Below are 19,910 nucleotides of genomic sequence, written 5' to 3'. Positions count from 1 at the left end.
AACAGGGAAATGGGGTAGAAAGTGAGTATATGTGGGGGAAAAGATGATTAGCTAGAGTGGTCAACAAGGCTTTATTCTGGGGAGGTAGCACTGGAGAAGAGGGGGGGGGGGGGGGAAAGATGGTTAGCTAGAGTGGTTAAGAAGTCTTTATTCTGGGGAGGTAACACTGGAGAAGCTGGAGAAGAGTCTTTTTAAAAATATATTTTTTATTGATTTCAGAGAGGAAGGGAGAAGGAGAGAGATAGAAACATCAATGATGAGAGAAAATCATTGATTGGCTACCTCCTGCATGTCCTACACTGGGATTTAGCCCACAACCACAGGATGTGCCCTGCCTGGGAATCGAACCCTGACCTCCGGGTTCATAGGTTGCTGCTCAACCACTGAGCCATGCTGGCTAGGCTGGAGATGAGAGTCGTGAGTGCTGGGAAGGAGGTAGTCCTGTGAAGATATGAGGGAGAAAAATTCTAGAATGATATGCCTATCATACTAGGAAATCAGTAGGAAAGATAAATGGGCAAAATTGTGCAGGGCCTAGGAGGCCATAAATAAGCATTTGGATTTATATGAGGACAATGGGAAATTATTTTAGGGATGAAGCCGGGGAATGATGGGAAGTCATTGGGGAATATGAGAGAAGTGAATGATGGGACACCATTCGAGGGTATGAAACAGGGGGAATAGGAAATCATTGGAAGATATAAAGTAGGGGAATGATGGGAAATCGTCAGAGGGTATGAAGAAGGGAATAATCACTCTGGCTGCTGGAGAATGGATTGTGAGAGGAGATGAGCAACAAAGTAGGCATGAGCTTGAATTGGTTTAGGAGTTGATGCTTGAGATTTTCATGTGCATTTGTTTCCTGGGACGGTTAAAAACTTCCATGTGAGAAATCTCCACCCAAGCATAGAATATTATAACCCAGTAGCTGTTTGTGCAGTCACTTCCCTTCACTGCTATCACAAAATTGCTCTCTGGGATTCCTTAGTAAAAGCCTTCTTCTAGTGTTACTGTAAACGTGAAAACTGAGAGGAAGAGATCAAGCGTTAGAGAATTCCGACTGCCTTGCCTGTGTTAATATAGTCTGCCCTGGAGTTCACCTCTTCTCTAAGTACTTCTCCCATCAGTGAAATTCAACTCCACAGGTCCAGCCTTCATAACACAGTAACTATTCCCCTCCACACTACCCTAGGACTCTGAAATCCAGAGCATGCCTGGAGTATTTAGGGCAACCTGGAGTATGTCCAAGGGACCTAAATATAGAGGGGCAATTTTTTTAAATGGTTGTATATCATTGTGCTATTTTGGATTGTGTTGAATTCACATATTGACAGCACATGCCTCCCTTCCAATGGGTAGAAATGAACCATGTCATGAATTACAAAGTATGTTTGGGGGCCAATTTCCTATTGCTTGCACTGGTCACCAAAATTGCTAGTTCCTTCTTTGTTAACCTATTTTTGGAGATTTGGGTTCTTGAATTCAATACCTATAATCTATTGTCTGTGGTTCAGCCCACTTCTGTTCTAAAAAACCTGCTGGTACGTGACTCCTCCTTACACCTTCCTTCCTGCGTCCACTCACCAACCCTGAATCATCCTGACTCATTCCATCTAAATCTCCATGTGTCTCCTCACAGTCAACATCTCTTTCAAGGTTTTACTCATATTTCCTTCCTGCTCCTCTTAATGGACAAAAGGCAAATGTTCAAGTCAAAAGTAAAGTTTAAGAAGTAAAAGAAAAATACAGAATACTTTTAGTAAAGCCAAGTAATGTCTATCAGTGTGCCAAACTCCTGTCATGTTTGACATATTAGTGTTATGTATTAATGTAAATGGTAACTACTCTCAGATTTTGGATTTTAATATTTTAAGGAACTAAATCAGGTAGAAAGGTTAGTAGTGACCAGAGCAATTTCAATCTGGGCCACTTCATATTTTGGTTTATCTCACCTGGGGATGTACGTTGATGTGAGTGAGCAACTCAATAAATAGGATATAAATAAACTTTGAGCACATGCTTAAAGTGTGAGAATGGATAAAAAGGTAGTTATAGAAAATTGGCCTTATTTCCTATCTAAACCCTTTGATTTTCTTTAAAAATTATGCACTTCTCTTAAAAAGTTATTGCTTGTCACTTATTATATTCCACAATGGAAAGATGAGGTAAGTTTATAAATTTTCAATTTATGAAATAAGTGAATGAATGAATGAGTGAATGAATACATTTCAGAAAGAAAAACTTTAAAAAATTATTTAAAGACAATCCTCCTTGCCCTAACCAGTTTGGCTCAGTGGATAGAGTGTTGGCCTGTGGACTCAAGGGTCCCAGGTTCGATTCCGGTCAAGGGCATGTACCTTGGTTGCAGGCACATCCCCAGTGGGGACTGTGCAGGAGGCAGCTGATCGATGTTTCTCTCTCATCGATGTTTCTAACTCTCTATCCCTCTCCCTTCCTCTCTGTAAGAAATCAATGAAATATATTTAAAAAAATAAAAAAATAAAAATAAAAGACAATCCCCCTTCAATTAGAGGAAATAAACTTTTTATATATAAATAGGACATTTAATTTGAAAGACAGCAAATAAAAATTATTATGCTGCTTCTCTTTATTTAACAAAATATATAATCAGTAATAATCAGAATTAATTTATATGTGTGATTAAAAAAAACTTGAAAATTGGAAGTGGGCATTTATGGAAATAGTAATATGTTTCTAGCTCAAGAGCCATGTAACAATATCACTGGTATTGGGTAGAAATGTTAAAGACTTACTGTAACACCTCTCCTAGCAATATGTCTTATAGAAGTAGTCCTCGTTAAGGACTATGGGATACTATTAACATCCCCTGAAAAGTGACAACTCCCAAGACATAAAAATATCCTGGAAAGTACATGATTTCCTAACCACTGTACCATACACCCGAAACCTATACCAAATAATATTGAATGTAAACTGTAATTGAAAAACAAAAATAAATAAATAATCAACAACAACAGATATTCTGGAAAATCAGCAAAGAAAAAGATTATAACCTAAGTATACAAAGAAATGAAACATTATAGGGAGACTCTCAGTATTAATTTTAAAATAGAGATAAGTATTTTCTCTTGGAACAGATGGTTCTTCTATTATTAATTGTGTTACTGCTCCCTGCCAGCTCATTTGGGTAGTATACAAGGATACAGAGGGAAAAGGTAAACCATTTCCCCTCAGTGAAATGTGGTGGAAAGAGCATTGAATTGAGAGTTGTAAAACCCTGTCTCTATTGTTAGCTGTGGCACTAACTAGCTATGTGAGTGACCTTGTTCAGATTATATTTTCTCTAGACATCAGTTTCCTTATTTATAAAATGAGGTCATTAGGACTAAATATATTTAAGACTCTGATGTACTTTCTATGTCTCTCATTGATTTTTATTTTTTTGTGTTTTTTTTCTAAGTGCTCAATTACTACATTATTTAAGGTTAATTTCCTAGGGGTTTTTTTTTTTTTTTTTTCCTTCTCCTCTCTCTGTCTCTTTCTTCAATATATGGGATAGGAGGATACTGAGTAAGTCTGAAGGAAAGGAGGAGGAAGAAAATTAGCTACAGGAAGAGTTTATAAGCCCCTCTACAAGAAAGCCTGAATACAGCTACCACCGCTTTAAAAGGAATGATTTATGTCCAAACAGCATTTTCCAGACAAGCTCTGTACTTTTTGGCCAACAGAATAAACTTTAAACTGAAGGCAGTAGACAGTTAAACAAGAGCCGGCACTGGGAACAGCTGTGAGTAGACAAGACCAGTTACTTATAAGGTACTGTTTTTTACGCACTGAAATCTCCTTCAGGGGTCATTTGTTTCTGGGCACAAGTATTCCGTGGTCATTTGACCTTTTTCCTACACCTTACCTCTCTTCTGAGAGAAAGTACTCTGTTTAAGATAGCTCTGCTTTTCTAACTACGGTGTTTTGTGCTTGTTGATAAGTGAAGCTACTAGGATTTTACTTCATTTTGTTAGGCTTTGTTTTCAGGAGCCAAATGATCTTTGTTGCTATTTTATTTTAAAGCAGAGTTGAGCTTTGTTCTTCTGTTGCTTCTTGTCATGGGAGGTTTTTGTACTTATTGTTTGTGTGGGATAAAGAGGGAGATGCTTTACCATTACAGAATGTACAGAATGTTCTCGGCTAAAGGGGAGGGATAGATTAATGCATCTTCAACTTGAAGTGTAGAACCAACTTAGAGCCAATCAGATAAGAGGACTAGGGCAGGGGCACTCCAGGTACTTGAACGGACTTCGTGGAGGCTAACTGACCCCATCTTAGCTTCATGGGTCTGACCTGGGAAACATACACTTTTGAATTGGGGTTTTGACCTCTAGTTTGCTTTTATATTTAATTGTTAATTTTAACCCTTCCTTCCTTTTATTCCCATTTATTTTTTTAAAAATAGTAAGCCTGCCTTTTCTTTTTTAAATGAAATTTGTCTTACTTAAGCTCATCCACTTAAAAGGAACCACATTCCTAAGAAGAGTGGCATTTGCAATAAGACTTCAAATCACTGAACTCTGGAGGGGCTCTGGGAGCAAAGGGGGATAGCCCACAGTGGCAGTGCGGGGGACAGGAGGGACTCCACCCCTGTCATCCAAGGTGTCACTCTTTTCCCAGAGAACCAGATAGCGGATTTATACCATTTGCTGCTGATCACAAGACAAATAATAGAGACAAATAAGGAGTTCTACATAGGTGGCCTTTGCAAGAAAAAAAAGTGAAAGCTTATAAGTTTACCACTAAAAATCCAAAAGCTTTAGAAAGAACTTGGTTATTTTGGGATAGTTAACTTTCTGAGATCCACTCTATATTTTGATCTCTCTCTAGAGGGAACTAAATTTAATTCAATGTTTTCTGAATTACTCAGCATTCTCCTTGTGTATATTGTGGAACTATTCTATAATGTAATGCACTTTGGGGGCCTATTCTGTGGTGTCTAAGGCTATTACTTCTTATGTCAAAAGACCAAATAAGCACAGTGCTTTTCAAAATTCTTGTATTATGTTTATAGGACATTTATTTTCTCTTGTGTGCACCATTCATAAGGAAGTGTGACTTTGTTGTTGTTGTTGTTTTTTATCAGTGTGGACAGTTTGCATTCCTCAAAAAACTCCTTTCAATCTCAACTACCCCTGTATATATATTATTTATTTTGTGCTGTGTACAAGAAAACCAGTAAAAAGGTTTATAAAATAGTATATGTGGAATGAGAGACAATAACATTCTCCAATGGCCCATGAGATTTTTTTTATGAGAAAAATGCATGTACCAAAGTGCATAGACAGAGCGACATCTATTTTAGGTGCTCAGGAGACTTTTGGTTTATGTCCAAGTTCTTACTTGTGTTCTGTAGTAGAAGTTGCCATGGATGTGGCTTTAGGAGAAGTAAGGCATTGCTGCGTCTAATGCAGAAAATCCTGGTTCTTCTCCTTTTTATAAAGTTATTGAAGGTGTATGTTAAGGAATCAATGACTAATCAAGCCCCAAGGGGTAGACTTAATATTAATCAAGTACTACGTATTTTATTTTAATCCCATTCACTTCAGGCATGTGCTGTTCACATGCATACGTGGCTGGGAAATCGCATAATAATGCTTTGTAGGGAAGAGAGAAAAGGAAAAATATTTATCCTCTAGTCTGTGTAATTCCTCTGTATGGAGATTATGCCTTAGGGAAAAAAATAATGCAAGGCTAATTTTCTCAATGATATCTTGATTTCTTTAATGGTGTCCTTACTTGTAAGTAATTTCTTTTAAACTGAAAATAGCATAAAGCAATTTTATAAACTGTGTACATTGAACTTAGTAGTACCATATAAATTTCCTTGTATTTAATATATCTTATGTTGTGCATTTCAGAACAAAAGGAGTCACTAGTTTCTCAATGATCTTGATAATGCTGGAAGTCACATTTATTAATCCCACTCTACACAAGAAAAAAAACTGCATATATTAGACAAATACATGAAACCATAAAGTGAGTCCAGGATAATTCTAAATCCCAACTTTAATTTAATTAGAGTCTATTGGTAATTACTTGATCATACAGCTTCAGAAATATGTTGTGAGGCCTTTTGTGTTAGAGGCCCTTTGGGCTTGTTATTTTTTATTTTTCAAACTAGGGGCCCAGTGCACGAATTTGTGCACCTTGAAAGGAACTGTGGGCCCTGAGGCTGCAGTAGGCACAGGGGCGCGTCTTGGCCCATTCTCGGCAACCCCGCCTGGCCCTCCCGCTGTGACCCCCGCTCACCTGTCTGCCAGCAGCCTGCTCCTGCTGCCACCGCTCCTCGCCCTGACAGCGCCGGCCCCACTCGCACCTGCTGAAGGTGGGAAATGATTGGGGCTGGCGCCATCAGCAGGTGCAAGTGGCAGCTGCTGCCCCGATTGCCCCCTCAGGAGTAGGGGGGGTGGAGAAGCCCTCAGGGGTGATCAGGGCCAGCAGCCGCCGCTCGCACCCATGATGGCACGGAGCAATCAGGACTGGCACCAAGCACCAGCAGCAGGTGCAAGCTGTGGCTCCAGTGCCGGCAGAAGGTGTGAGCGGGGCCAGCACCAGCAGCAGGTGCAAGCACCGGGCGGGACTGTGGCACGCGGCAGCAAAGAATTTTCAGTAACCACCAAAGGCTCACCCTGATGACAGCAACTGGTGCCCTGCCTTGGTCTGGTGCCCCTGCTCTGCTTCACCACCATCACACCGTGGCCAATGCCCACCATGTTCCGTGCACTCCCCATGGTGGTTAGCGCACATCATAGCGACCAGTTGTTTGGTTGTTCAGTTGTTCGGTTGTTTGGTTGTTCAGTTGTTTGGTTGTTCCGCTATTCGGTCTATTTGCATATTAGCCTTTTATTATATAGGATATATATGTTGTTGTTGTTAATCCTCACATAAGGATATTTTCCCATTGATTTTTAGAGAGAATGGGAGGGAGGGGGAGCGACAGAGAGAGAAAGAAACATCCATGTGAGAGAGACACATCAATTGGTTGCCAGGGCCCAGGATTAAGCCTGCAACTGAAATATGTGTCCTTGACTGGAATCAAACCTGGGACCCTTCTGTCCGCAGGCTGATGATCTATCCACTGAACCAAGCGGCTAGGGCTTGGCTTAAGTAATTTTTTTAAATATACATTTCACATAGTCATTGTATAAATTATTTCTGGCTGTTAAAGCCTATTGTTGTGCACATGGAAACTCTTTCTATTTCAAATAATGAATTAGGGACTGTGTTTTGTCTGCAGCAATAAATTTAGAGTCTACATATGTTTGGAAGTATTATCTAATCTAAAAGCTAGAGATTTCACTTATTTTTACTCCCTGTACTTTCTGTTAAATGGAATAAGAGATAAGAGTTATTTTAAAATAAAATCTTATTCCAATTAAAACACAGCTCCTTAGAAATAAAAATATATATTTTTAGACAATGCAATAAAGTTTTTCTTTACTTGACCGAGTCTTACAGTTTAATCAAAACTTAATTTTCACAACCATACCTAATTAGAATTTGACATATGAAGGAGCATGTATTTTATAATCAGAACTATACTACCACAGGCCTAAACATAAACCTCCTGAAAACTCAGTGCCATTATGAATAGACATTGCTGTTCACAAAATGATTTTTAAAACTAGAAAAGGAAGAAACCACTGACATAAATTAAGGTCCTTCTTAATACAACCTCATAAGAATTCACCCAAACCCTCAGAACCTACCCACTTATGAACCAGAATTCAGTGAGCAAGATTTATGGTTTCCCAGGGGCTGTCAAGTTGAATGCTGGAGGTGTGGACAGGTGAGAGAAGCTATGGATGTTTCTGAAAATGTTGAACAGGGAAAGATAATTGCGTTGTTCTCATAAAAATCCACATTTAGCACATTTTCAGTTATAACCTCTGAGAAAATATGTTCAAAATGACTCAGGTCTGTCCTATTATATGAAATACCTTTGTTTAATGTACTGAATTGGTATTTTGGACAATTTAAGAGGTGATGTGATTGAAGACCAAAGTTCTTTTTGTGCATCTAAGTCATGCCATACATTTTTGTTGAATGCAATCCTTAAATTAAAAGGGCATTAATAAATAAAATATACTAAAATTATGTGTTTTATACTTCATATTTTATTATTGAAGTGTTTGTTATTACTGAAGTATTAGATCACTGCTGGGTCATGCTAAAACCTGAAGACTTCATTAAGCAATGCTACTTAATAAATTACGAAGTTGCTATTAGCAAACAGCAATTTGGAACTGTAAATTGCTATGAAGAAAAAACATCTATTACCTGCAGTCAATAATAATTTAAAAAGTAGAGTTGGAGGACATGAAAGTATCAGCCTTTTTTTCTGTATTCTTTTATTTGGTATATTTTGCTGAAAGTGTTAAGGAATTTATAGTACACTTGCTACAGGCAGATATTGCTATTATTTTATTTACTAACTAGAGGTCCAGTGCACAAAATTTGTGCACTGATAGGATCCCTAGTGGCTTCCGGCTGCCAGCTGGGGCCTGCCTCCCTTCCCCCGGCCAGCCCTGCCCCTGGTCGAACTCCCGGACAACTTCTGGCCAAGGGGACAATTTGCATACTACACTTTTTTAATATAGGATATTATTTTTTGTTGTTTTATTGGTTAAAATAGGGGGAAATTAGAAGAATAAACTTATGGCTGATTCTAAAACAATTTTTTAAAATAGATTTTTATTTATTTCAGAGAGGAAGGGAAAAGGAGATAGAAACATCAATGATGACAGAGAATCATTGATTTGCTGCTTCCTGCATGCCTTCCACGGGGGATGGAACCTGCAACCCAGGCATGTGCCCTGGCCAGAAATTGAACTATGACCTCCTGGTTCATAGGTCAATGCTCAACCACTGAGCTACACCAGCTGGGCTAAGACAAATATGATATTGGTCATCTTAAAATTTTACAGAGTAATTTTTAAAGATTATATAAGTTATAGAGTTCTAGGTAAACACTGATATCTTTCCAAACTAACTAAAAAGAAAAATAATCCTAAGGAGAAATTTCCTTTTCCTTCAGCTTTTCTCTCTAACCCACATTCTTTTGACTACATTTAATACCAAGGGTGTCCTCTCGGGTGCTTCTCTGTAGCACGTGCTAGTCCCTCAGGGTGGATAGCACTTGTATGTATATTCCCACACTTGAAACCATTATGAGTAGAACTGAATACAATGGAATTGAAGACAACCTTCCTGCAAACCTCGTGTATAAAATGCCCTACATTACCCATAAGGGATATAACAACCATGATTATGAAGAGTGACAATATAAGAGGAAAATAAGTTATTGTCACCCGTTCCACACTGTAGTGGATTCACTCCTATTGTCAGATTTCTTTCTGTGACTGTGTCTATAATATGGTGTCAGTTTTTCTTTTATCTTATTTTTATAAAATTAGCTTAATATTGCATACTTGATTCTACCTTCTCTCATTTAACATTTTATTGGGAACTTTTTCTATATCATTCAAAACACTTTGGAAAAAATTTATGACTGCATAATAGTCTATTTATGGCTATACAGGACATAGTAACACATGTTAAGGATCTACATTGTTTCAGTGTGTTCTGTCAATAATAAAATAAGGAGAACCATTTATTTTCATATGATTTTAGCTCATTTGATTATTTTGGAGCTGTAATGACTTCAAAATTCACAAGTTCAAACCCCTCTTTTCACAAAGTAAGGAAAATAAGTCCAGAAATATTATTCATCTAGACCCTAGAATTCCAGCTTTCAGTCTAATATCTAAATCCATCCAGAAGTAATGACTGGGTGATAAATTCACTCAGGGGCAAGAGGTGAAAGCACAGTTTCCTTCTGTCTGAGTAAGAGGTCAACCATGTACCCTATTCTCTGAAAAATCCTCAGGGAACGGAAGGGTTCTCATACTAAAGGAAGAACTCAAGATTCCATGCCAGAGTCTTTATTACACAAGGGGTGATAAACATACAGCAGCGATGGGAACACTTAAAACAGCTGTCATTTCATTAATGAGTACTTGCTAAAGCATTTCCTGGGCCACTGTTGTTCATGGAATTTTTTAACAAAATATTTATGTAGATGAAACTAGGACTTGCTTCAGAAATTATATTATCTTACTTGCATCTTTTGCTTTTCCTCAATGCACACCCAACATACAAGCCTCTGCAACTCTACAAACACTCAACTTTTTTATCCAACCTTTCTCTTCCTGATGCCAAGAAAAATGTGTATTTTTCAGTCTCTGCTTCCTCACCTCCCTCTGACTCTATAACCCTTTGCCGTTTGGCATTTATTTCTACGGTAAAACTGAAAATACCTCTCAGGAGTTGCTATTGATGGCCAAATGAACTGTTAAATCCAACAGCTCTTTGACCCTGTGCTCATCTTGGCTCCTTCTGTCTTTTACACTGTTTGCTGTCATGTTCTTCTTGTCTCTTGACATTAGGGATCTTATAATAGCCTATGGCTCTGCCCCTATTTCCCTCACTCTCTTTAGAAGGCTCCTGTCTTCCTCCCACCTCCTGGTTCTGGTTCTGAGTGTCTGTGTTTGTTTCATTTTCCCCCTTTACACTTTCTTCCTCAGAAGATTGCATCCAGACCCATGGTTTCAACTGAAAGCCCAATCTAGAGTTGTGTTTAGCAAGTCCTCTTCTAATTCACACTTTGTGCGAGTTGTCATGAAGGTCCCCTCCCGCTGGATGTGCAGCACATGCATCCGGACATTTGGCCTGGCAGGGTACTGGGCTGCATATCAGCCCACACTTGATGGCACCACCTTATATAGTTGCCATGCCAGTCAGAGCCCCTGTGCTATGCTGTCTCGAGTATTCTTGTACTTTGAACTCGACATCGTTTGTGCACTCAAACCAGCCCTTCATCTTTATTTTTTTCCTCACTTCCTGTACACCAGGTGACAGTTATTCCAGAATTTCAAAATATATATTTCTGGCATTCCTTTTCTCCATTCAATGGCTACCACCTTGCTCAAAATTCCAGTGAGTCTTTAGTAGATGGTTAAGGGCTATGGAATTAAATTTTAGGTTGGGCATATTTAACATGTATCATCATCCTATGCAAGTTACTTAATAATTCTAAACTTACATTTTTTAACATAAAATCAGGACACCAGTAATGGCTAACATATATCAAACCCTTGTATATGCCAGCCCCAATTCTCTGTGCACTTCTAATGCATCCCTTCATTTAATAGTCAAAAAACACATTTTATTAGATTTTACTAACATTCTAAAAAAATAGATTCCAATTAATATTAAATTATCATCATCCTATGCAAGTTACTTAATAATTCTAAACCTCCATTTTTTAACATAAAATCAGGACATCAGTAATGGCTAACATATATCAAACCCTTGTATGTGCCAGCCCCAATTCTCTGTGCACTCCTAATGCATCCCTTCATTTAATACTCAAAAAGCACGTTTTATTAGATTTTACTAACATTCTAAAAAAAATAGATTCCAATTAATATTAAACTGACTGGTTTATTCTTTATGAGTTTGATGTGCTTTTTGAAGAAGTCTACACTAAAGTTAAACCCAGGTAATACCAACAACCTTGGTCCAGTTGCAAGTGTAGTCAAACAAGGGCTAGTGGGTATTTTATTTTGTTTTGAGATAAAGGCATCTCCTACCCACTTTTTTTTCTTTTAAGAAAGGGGAGCAAGAAAAGTAAAACAAAGCATTTTTCTTTTTTTTAATAACTACAAATAGATGAGGCAAATAAACACTTCTTTATTTAATGTTTCTATGTGTTTTCTCTGTTTTTTTTTTCTTTCTGACTCAGCCTTGTAGTCATGAAGCAAATAAGTGGAGTGGCTAGGAATCGGTCCCAGGTTTTTTGACAACAGGCTCTCTGCTTCATTTGCAGGCTGCTCCTTTTTCTTTGAATTTAAGAACCCATGCAGCAACACAGTCAAATTTTAAGTGGGAATACTCCAAAGTAATGAGTATGGGTTTTCAGATGTATGCCAGGAATATTATTTCACTATAATTTAATCCTGGAATAATAGGTTAATTTAGCTTTTCCAAATCAACATGTGCCTGTCCCTTTGAGTAGAGAAACTGACCATTTGCCTTAGTATCCAATATGGTTTTTTAAAGCTATTATTAGTGCCTGCTCTAATGCTTTTCCCCAGAAACTGCCAAGTTATTTGTGTCACAGAACTTAGGTTCTTTCTTAGCGTCAAAGGCTTCTGTGGCTTATTTCATTTCCTTAATCAACTCATTAATTACTTATAAACGGAAGTTGCATAAATCATGACAATAGGGGAGTTGGATGGGATTTCAAAGATATTGCAGTTAAGCCCCCTCGTAGTCCTAATGATTCAAACAGTCCAAAGTAGGCTAAGTGACTTATCAATGGTCATAGAGCAAGACTAGAACATCTGCCTTACAATGATCCCCGCAACTTGTTGGAATATTAATTGCATTTGGTAGTCTCACAATTATAATAGAAATAAACCCAAGTCTTCTCTTTCCTTCTCTCTCCATAATTGGAATCCAGTGTGCATATCAGAGATCCGTCCTCTTTGTCATTCACAGGAGCTGCTTTTGCTGGAGAAAGCCTTTCAAACACTGTTTGCTTGACTAAATTTCTTCCGCTCCTGAAATGGGAGTGACATACATCACAAATGAAATAATGAAATGTTTAGAATCATCCCCAAAGTGCAACTGCCAATGCTCCACTGTGTTCTTTGAAGTAAAGTAAATCTTCGCATCGGAGATATACTTACACATTTCAAAAAATATTAACGTTATGCCATGGCAGCTTTATAATATGAAATGCTATATTTCTTATGAACACACACACAGAGAGAGAGAGAGAGAAAGAGAGAGAGAGAGAGAGAGAGAGAGAGATTGGGAGAAAACATCTTGGGATAATAACTTGATCAGAGTGAACGTTTCCCTTTCTCCCCTGGGGTTTGTAACCTCCTCTGCCACTTTCTCATATAAACATTCGGCTTCAGCATTTCTCTGCAGCCTCCCCTTTGTGTTCTTTGCCACATGCAGGGGGTTTTTCAGCCTAGACCGCTTCCTGGGTCTTGTCCTTGGGAAATCAGTACCTTTTCTGGGATGCTCTTCATGGCTCCATCTCTGTCCCTTTTTCCAACAGTATCTCCCATGGCCCCCAACCCTTTGCATGTTAACTTCTTACTGCAATGGCCCACTCTCCTTAGCTCAGCCACATTTTGTAAGGACAGGGACTTTGTCTTCCACTTTTGTATGACCAGTGCTTAACACAGTGCCTGACACCTGGATGGCCAGTTAGAGGACCCAATATTTCTCTAGTCTTATTGTTACAAAAGGATGTGAATCCTGCGTGAGGTGTTTACATGCAAGGATATGTTAAAGGATTGGTCAACTTTTCAGACTAGACACCTGGTCAGTCATTGGAAAATAAAAAGACAGAGGCAAAAAACACAAGCTTACTTTTATTCCCACTTGGTAAAATACTTCAGGTTTCTGCTCTACATATATTTTATGTCATAACTAGAGGCCCGATGCACTAAAATTCATGCAAGAGTAGGCCTTCCTTCCCCCGGCTGCAGGCACTGGCTTCCCTCCGGCCCAGGCTTCATCTGGAAGGATGTCCAGAATGACACCCGGAAGAACATCTGGTCTAATTAGCATATTACCCTTTTATTATTATAGATAAAGCTGATGAGCATTCTAGTGTTTTATTAAACTTAGCTTCTCTTAGCTTGCTCATATTTGTCAGAGTTTCAGCAGCCCTTCCACATGACAGAAACTTAAACCACGAGTAAACATCTCAAAATATTTCTTGAATGTCAGTACTGAGTCTGTTCCTTACATTTGCTCAAATCTCATTTATTTTACAAAAAATACTGCCTCAGAAAGGAATGACTCAGAAAAAAAAGTATTTTGATTTTTTTTGTTTAAAACAGTATTGAGATTCAAAAGGCTAAACTCCATTAAGCCTCAGAATCCAAAGTTTAAACTACAACAACAATGACAACAACCAAATAAAACAGATCTCTTTATCCCATTGCTAAGAGCAGATAATGATTCTCATGGTAGTGGGGCCAGAGGGGAGAATCAGAGGGAACAAGGTAACCTTGAGCACTTGCAGGATGACGGGATTCTGAGTAAAGGCCCCATGTACTGCTACCCTTGGCACCACTCCTTGAGCTGCATGTGGGAGACAGAACTGAAAAATTGGATCAGACTGGGGAGATCTAAGAGCATAGGAATCTGTGAATCACTTCCTGTGTGAAGTGCATAGAGGCTAAAAAACTCAGAATCATTTTTTAGTGCTGCTCTGCTTGATGCCAGGTCCTTAGAAATGGGTATTCAGGCAGACATGTCCAAAACAGCCTCGCCACATATCCCCATGCCCTGTGTGCAGCCAAGAGAGGAAGAGAAGGGACGGTGAGAGCCAAACCTGGAGGAGGTTGGAGTCACGGCAAGGAAGACTTAGTCTCTGAGTCTGTAGACTGGTGTCCAAGAGCAGACAGGGAAGGGGAAACAGCATCTCAGAGATGCCCATGTGTGGAAGATGATGATGATGGAACACTTTCCCCCATCCAAGACACGGAACCTTGGAGATCCCTGAGGTTATACGGTTCCAAGAAAGTGGAGACCCTGGATTAACCAAGATTAAGTTTTTGCCATCTTTGCCATCAAACAGTATTAAAAAAAAAAAGAAAGTTACATTTTATATACTGGATTTTGTAGACCAATATTCATTCCTTCCTTCTATGTAAGATATCCTATATAATAAAAGGCTAATATACAAATCAACTAAACAGCGGAACGACCATTTGCTATGATGTGCACTGACCATCAGGGGGCAGACGCTCAATGCAGGAGCTGCCCCCTGGTGGTCAGTGCACTTTGCTCAGCCAGAAGCCGGGCTCACAGCTGGTGAGCACAGCGGCGGTGGTGGGAGCCTCTCCTGCCTCTGCAGCAACGCTAAGGATGTCTGACTGCAGGCTTAGGCCCGCTCCCTGGGGTTAGCAGGCCTAAGCTGTCAGTCAGATATCCCCCAAGGGCTCCTGGACTGCAAGAGGGCACAGACTGGGCTGAGGGAACCCCTTTCCCCCAAGTGCAGGAATTTCGTGCACCGGGCCTCTAGTATATATATATAACCATCTTTTTTTTTTTTTTAGCTATCTATTTTACTCTGGAACATGCTAGTGTAAAAATAATGGTTTATAATCTTATCAAAAGTCTGAACTATACTTCTGTTTCTTTGAAAAGACTGCAAGAGGGCACAGGCTGGGCTGAGGGGACCCCTTTCCCCCAAGTGCAGGAATTTCGTGCACCAAGCCTCTAGTATATATATAACGATTTTTTATTTATTTTTTTTTTTTTTAGCTATTTTACTCTGGAAAATGCTAGTGTAAAAATAATGGTTTATAATCTAATCAAAAGTCTGAACTATACTTCTGTTTTTTTGAAAGGAGGAATATCAAGGTTAGAAAGACAAAGTGTAGGATTTGACTTGTTTAGGTCTGAACCATAGAGGTGAGAGGATTAGGGAATGAAAAGAGTAATCTTATAGGAGAATCTCTACTCTCAACATCTTAATGGAGCTTCATATTTTAGTTTCAGTTTCATCTATATTCTGATCTCTAAGGACCAGAAACATATGCTATCTTTCTAATCTTTACTGAAGTTATCTTAAGTGACACAGAGCAAATGCTGAACTTTTGATAAATTGCTCAAAAGGATTGTTGCCTGATTAAAAGTTCCTTATAAAACGAGCCCTTATTGGTATTGAGTGATCCTTACGTTCTTAAAGCATAGTTTAGCTGCCCAAAAAGTAACATCTGCTCAGTGTCTATGGACTCCAAAGAGATCAAAAACAGAAAGAAAAAAATAAATCACTTACTGGCTTTCTGAGGGGTTTACAGTTTACTCAAAGAGTAAAGGCTAAATTTGGACTTGCCAAGAACTTCCCTCTGAAGATCTAAGTCCTGAGAAGTTCTTTACTCATCTTACTGTTGTGAGATTTTTCCAAACTCATGTCCTATTTAGGTTTTCACCAGTCCTCTGGGACATCTGTGGAATTTCTTGGCCAAAACTTGGCGACTGACTGGGTGTGGCCCAGTTTCCTGCTACACAGTGTGTAGACAGAGAGGGGTGGTATGTAGAAGTAGACTTGTGTACATGGGCGGGGTGGGAAATTGTCACTATATGCAAATGAAGGCTCTAAATGAAAATCGTTTTTGAAAAGCCAGGCATGGCAACCCACAGGTTTAACAACATTGTGGTTTAATTTGGGGAAGCAGTGAACATCAGGGGTACCAAGATGTGGCAAATGAGATCCAACCAGCCAGAGTGAGCAAGATGATAGGCAAAGATCAGGTATACTAAACAGGTGCAGCAGGCTTTGCTTTCATTTTCAGGGAAATCAGTCAGCAGATTGGCTCGAGTTCAGAAGAGGACTCTTCTTAAGATTGAAATGGAAGGCAAGATGTAGTTTCATTAAACAACTGGGTATTAGATACTAGATAGAAATACACCAGAAAAAGCAAAAAAAACTTGGGTAATAGTAGGGAACCCAAAATCTGATCCTAGAGTGAGTGGGTAGGGCCGAACTAGCAGTGTGGTAGTAGAAGGAAGCAAATTAAAGATATTGGTAATCAGAGAAAGCCAGGTATTCTGCAGGAGTATGTCTGCTCTGAACTTCTGGTAGTCATGGTTGACTACTGGAAGATCTTAGGGGAAATGGGGAAGTCAGTGACAGGATTTCAATGCATTCCCTATGGGAACTGTTGCTGGGCCTGAGATGTGATGTTAGGATACTTTAAAATTCCCTCCTGATGTCTTATTCCACCAACAGTATAGCATTTACTATTCCAAGACTACGAGATTCTTTCTTCTCCTTGCTTTAAGATCTAAGTAAAACTGCTTCATTGCCTGAATTTCTGGCCTGTCTTTTAAGGCTTTAATTTAAAATATTCTCTTCTTCTGTCTTCTTTCAATAAATCTGTGGATTTAGATTTTTTTAGCAGGTGCAAAAATCACCTGAAGAACTTAAAAAGCAGATTTTGGGTCCTTGCCCAGTCTCTGATTCAGTTAACCTGGTATGAGGCTCTGGAATATGTATTTTAACAAAAACTCCAGGCGATTATGAGACAGGTGGTCCATGGCCCACACTTTAAGAAGCACTGTTTTAAGTCATCTAAATGCCTTGAGAAATTTACCAATTCATTGGCCATTTTAGATCTCTCAGACTGCCTCTTACTCCCCATGTAGCAGCACAAGTCATTCTTTCTCACACCATATATCTTGATTTTGGCCTGTGAAAATCCCCATACCTATATCCTGGGCCAAAACATTGAGAGTCTTAGAATACAATTCAGAATTCAAGATTGATAGTGCTTTTGCTGTCTTTAATATTATTGTATCTATAATTTAAAGGACAATTTACTTTTATGGAAATTTAAATCTATCCTGGAATATAAAAATGTCTTAAATGTATACCTGAATTATAAGGTTGTATTTTTTCCTCTTCCCAGGGTGAAATATCTCTTTCTAGTTATTAGAGAACTGTTTTTTCAACTGTAAGCATAAAGATGGCTGCAGAGTCCTGGTAGAAATTACAAAGGAGTATTTGGGATGTTTATGAGTCCCTTTTAGAATTGGAAGCTGGGCAGCCAGCAGTCATCACATATGGGAAAGATTTACATTGCCTGAGTAGGCTCAAGTTTGATGTAGCATAAATGGTATTTTCAAGAGCTCCAGTTCCCCAAATTTTCCATGGCTACAGTATATGCTCTTGTCTCTGCTGAGAAATATGCTGGTCTAGGGAATAACGAATAAGCATTCTTCCAGGCACTACAGCCATAGCCTTTTGTTGTTGGCCAAGTTCAGTGTGACTGTTTCACATATGATTTTTGCTCTCCATGAACTAGATTGGAAAAAATGAAAACCTGCTCTAAAAATAAATACATCAGGCATTTAACCACTAATCAGTAATCATCTTTTTTTACTAAGGTCTATACGAAACAAATAGGAAGCCTATGCCATGCTTTGAGAGTCCAATGCCGGTTAAAATTGTTGTGTTCTTTACCTTTTATAACCCAAGAAAGAAATAAAGAATTACAGAAAGGAAGGAACTCCATGAGATAATATATAAAGCAAATTCTCTAAAAAATGCAGATAGAATTGGAATTAAACGTCCATATTTGGGGAATCCGTGAGATTTGGGGAATTTAAGTTTTAGAATTCAATTCAATAAAAAAATTTTTGTTAATGACCTTATGTTCAGTGTTATGAATTCTCCTCCTATAACATATTCACATAGAGCAAAAATACATATTTGAGGGTGAAAATAGGAAGCAATAATGTAAAATATTGGTCCTTACCAAAAGTAGTTAAGACTTGAGAGTTGAACCAAAAAAATACCGAGTCATATATTGTGCTCACCAAAGTTTTTAGCACTCTGCTCTCCTGTCACACAACAGAGTTAAACTTTTCCCCTCTTTTGAAATTAGTCACTGCCTTGTACCCTGTTTTGGCCAATGAAAAAGGAGCAGAAGTGATGTGTCTCACTTCCAGGTAGGGGTTTAGATACTACTGTTCAGATCATCGTGTGCCCTTCCTACTGCTCTGGGATTGTGGAAGCACATAGTATTGGGTCCTGAATGACTCTGATGAGCGGAGGCCTTGGCTGACCCACAACAGACAATAGTGTAAGTCAGGAGTAAATGCTGTTATGGAATTGTTTGTTAGTGCAGCATCATCTAGTCAATCCTGACTAGTAAAAACATAAACATGGTGACAAAAAAAAAATACTTCAAGTGTTTTGATAGAAAATGGGGCTTTCCCAAGTAAAGCTGAAGATTATCAATTGTTTGTTAGTGCAGCATCATCTAGTCAATCCTGACTACTAAAAACATAAACATGGTGACAAAAAAAATTACTTCAAGTGTTTTGATAAAAAATGGGGCTTTCCCAAGTAAAGCTGAAGAATATTAATATGTATGATTGTGCATTGTCAATCTTTTAAAGGAACTCTAGAACCAGTCTAATAGAAAGAATTGTGCTTATTAGTTCAATTGCAGGGTCAGGTTTGAGTTAAAAATGCAAAAAATAGTATTGATTTTTTTTTTCAGTATGGGATATGTAAAGAGCAGAAATATACAACAAAACTGTCAATAATGATGACATTAGAAAAGTGAGAATGGGAGTGAATGCAATGGAGATTGTACTTTGCCTTTTAACAATTCATTTTTTCAAATAAGCTTGAAGCACTTTTATACTTAAAAATACAAAGATGGGAAAATTTAATGCCACTCCCCCAATAAAAATCTAAAATTTTAATACTTTTTAAAAAAATATTTTTATTGATTTCAGAGAGTAAGGGAGAAGGAGAGAGAGATAGAAACATCAAAGATGTAAGAGAATCATTGATCAGCTTCCTCCTGCACACCCTCTACTAGTGATCAAGCCTGCACCCCAGGCATGTGCCCTAAATGGGGAATCGAACCTTGACCTCCTGGTCCATAAGTCAATGCTCAACCACTGAGTCACACTGGCTGGGCTAAAGTATTAATAATTTTTCAAACTATATTTCAGAGAAAACATGGTTCTCAGGATTAAGAGAATTCAGGATATGCTGTTCCTGAAGGAACATTAAAAATCAAGGATATGGAAGAAAATGCAGCATGATACATCCACATTATCTGTATAAAAATCTAGGCACACATGGTCTCAGCATAGCATAGACTACTTTAAGAAAACATCACTCAGTATAAATATATATATACTAGAGGCCCGGTGCACAAAAATTTGTGCACTGGCGGGGGCGGGGTGTCCCTCAGCCTCACTTGTGCCCTCTCACAGTCTGGGACCCCTCGGGAGATAACGACCTACTGGCTTAGGCC

General features: G+C 38.6%; 1 protein-coding gene across 11 annotated transcripts in view; it reads left to right on the top strand.

Annotated features, from left to right (window-relative positions):
- ARHGAP24 (Rho GTPase activating protein 24) overlaps positions 1–19,910 on the top strand; it is a 523,018-nt gene that overhangs the window by 315,963 nt on the left and 187,145 nt on the right. Inside the window, exon 1 of one of the 11 annotated variants that reach the window (XM_005874105.2) lies at positions 3,539–3,798. The exons of the other annotated variants lie outside the window; for them this stretch is intronic. The gene's annotated coding sequence lies outside the window, so the exon portion shown is untranslated. Of the gene's footprint in view, positions 1–3,538; positions 3,799–19,910 lie in introns of those variants that run through there. 11 annotated transcript variants of the gene reach the window in all.

Source organism: Myotis brandtii, unplaced genomic scaffold (genome assembly GCF_000412655.1).
Source record: "Myotis brandtii unplaced genomic scaffold, ASM41265v1 scaffold424, whole genome shotgun sequence".
Classification (NCBI taxonomy): domain Eukaryota; kingdom Metazoa; phylum Chordata; class Mammalia; order Chiroptera; family Vespertilionidae; genus Myotis; species Myotis brandtii.
The sequence above is the reverse complement of the archived record's forward strand: the minus strand, read 5'-3'. Positions and strand labels throughout refer to the sequence as shown.